Source organism: Sinocyclocheilus rhinocerous, unplaced genomic scaffold, assembly GCF_001515625.1.
Source record: "Sinocyclocheilus rhinocerous isolate Xijiao unplaced genomic scaffold, SAMN03320098_v1.1 scaffold35, whole genome shotgun sequence".
In the NCBI taxonomy this organism is placed as follows: domain Eukaryota; kingdom Metazoa; phylum Chordata; class Actinopteri; order Cypriniformes; family Cyprinidae; genus Sinocyclocheilus; species Sinocyclocheilus rhinocerous.
In genome coordinates this window covers 422,976-425,651 of record NW_015661991.1, presented here as the reverse complement: position 1 = coordinate 425,651, position 2,676 = coordinate 422,976, and positions in this window count along the sequence as shown.

The window sequence follows — 2,676 nt, the reverse complement described above, 5'->3', positions numbered from 1 at the left end:
ATTGCATCATATAATAATTGCTGTTAATAGTGTTCATCGTCTGTTTGATTACGTCTTTAATTGATTTTTCCGTACATTTCATATGTGCATTAACTGACAGTCACCACTGATAAGCTACCACTAAATATTGTAGAAACCTAATTTGCAAGTTGCTTTGCAACGATTTGTATCGTGAAAAGCACTATACAAATAAACTTGAATTGAATTGAATTCAATAATCAAACAGACAGCCACTGACTTGCATTTTATGAATCACCAAGGACTACGGTTTCAGCTAAAAACCTTCTTTACTGTTCTACTGAAGAAAAAAGTCATCTACATCTTGGATGGCCTGAGGGTGAGTAAACTAACAGCAAATTTTAGTTTTTGGGTGAACTATCCCTTTAACAATATTATGGGCTGCTCTGTGTTCCTACGCACACAGTCAGGATCACAGCCAAAGTCTGCTATTCTGGGATGTGAGGTGTAAAGACAAGCCCGACTGACCTTTCTGCCTGCTACCTTTGCCAGCCTCGACAAGCGGCTGGCCTCAGTCTGAGCTACATTTTCTCTCGCCAGCCCATGTGGACAGCTGACCATTACACCCACACAGCCTGTCCCAACAGTCCCCTTTCATTCCTGTGCAAATATGTCTATCAGTCACCACCGCAACTGCCAGCCGATGTCCCTCAGGAATCTCTCCACCTGTTCCCATCAGAGAGAGAAAGAGCGATGGAGGGAGGGGAGGGATATAGAAGGAGTGATAAAGAGTGTGCGGTATGGAAAAAGACAGAAATACTCAAACTCCCACTGACCGCACCTTGAACGTGACCCTCTGTTTAACGCAGCAACTAATGTTAAGAGTCACTCCTCCATACCCAGACATCCCCCATATGTATATCCATATGAGAATCAGCTGTGCTTGAAAGTGCCCTTTACAAAGGGTTAGAAAGGGGACATTTTATATAAATATGTGTTACGGAAAATGTGCGGTGTGCATGAAAGTCACTTACAATATGTACCAAAATATGTTTTTTGGGCATAACAACACGGCAATTTGGACATAACCAGTTTGGACATAACCATGATGGTAAACTAGATTATTTGTTGAATAACTCATGTAAATGCTATAATGCTTGTATTTATTTGGTATTATGGTAGTCATTTAGAAGTCAATTTGATAATAGATTACGATATTTGTCATTTTATTTTTATTTTTTCTCACTTCATGACAGTTTTGGACATTTGCAACACTTACCTGATCAGATATGTAGTATTGGGAAATATTTTTTACAATAAAAAGGTTTCTGTTTGAATTTTTTTTCATATGTAATTTTTTCTTGTGATGGCAAAGCTGAATTTTCAGAAGTCATTACAGTCTTCAGAGTCACATGACCCTTCTAATATGCTGATTTGGTGCTCAATTAACATTTCTTATTATTATCAATATTGAAAACAGTTGTGCTACTTAAAGGAATAGTGTCACAGTTATGTTCTGTTTTGGTTCTGTTTCTGTCTCCATATTTTCCTGAGGCCCTGTCCACACGAACGCGTTATTTTTTAAAACCGCAGCTTTTTCTATGTGGTTTGGCATTTCGTCCACACGCAAACGCAGCACTAGGTCACTGAAACCAAACATTTTTGAAAACGCCTGCCAGTGTGAAGATTTTCAAAAACTCTGGTTGCAGTGTTATCCTGTAGACAGCGAAACCGGAGTTCCCTTTCGAAATGGAACTCCACGCTGCCTCCTCTAGAGGGCACTAGGGGAACGCCTCCAGCGTGACCGGTGTCTGAAGCATGAATGAAAAAACGACAATGAACTTGACATTGGCAGGCGGAAGCCCATGACGTAAGCAAATGAGCGACTGCGGGTATAAAAGGAGCACCTGTGGAATACGTCATCCTCTTTTTTGTCTTCAGGGATCCTTGTTTCTGAAGTGTGATTTGGTAAGAACGATGTCTGTTGTGAGACGCTTTAGGAGATGTGCAGATCCGTGTCAGCGCTATCTGACACCAGATGACGCACACGACCTTTGCGTTATGTGTTTGGGCGAAGAGCACGCGCGTTCTGTTCTCGAGGGAACGGAATGCGTTCATTGTAAGCGTTTCTCAGTGAGAAAGCTCCACTCTCATTTGTCCCTTTTTTCGAGGGAATTGGGACAATCATCTGCCCCCCGCAGCTCGGGTCCTGCCGCTGCTGAGGCAGCGAGGAGACTGAGATCGTGGGGATCGCAGATGGAGCTTGCTGACGAGTTTGGAAGAGGATGTGCTGTCACTTACATCCTCTGATCCAGCAGGAAGTGCTCTGTTGGCCAGGGTGGAGAGGATGTTTCTGAGCCATCTCAGTCTACCTGCCCCGCGTATGATGAGCTGTTGGAGATTATGGATCGCGCCACTTGTGTTTTGTGTGCGGCAGTCGTCCGCGAGGGGCTGCCGCTTTACTTTCGTTTTGTGTTTGTTTATTTTATTAAATTGTTTAAATGTTCACCGGTTCCTGTCTCCTTCTTCCCGACTTACGAACGTTTGTTACAGACCTAGACCAGGGTCAGGGGCTTTCCCCTGAGGCGGTGACCGAGCTGCGCCGCACCACAGATCTGGCTCTCAGGGCCACCAAGCAGACAGCTGCCGCGATCGATAGGTCAATCTGTGGGTGAACTTAGCGGACATCGGGGAGAAAGAGAAACGCTTTCTTCTCGA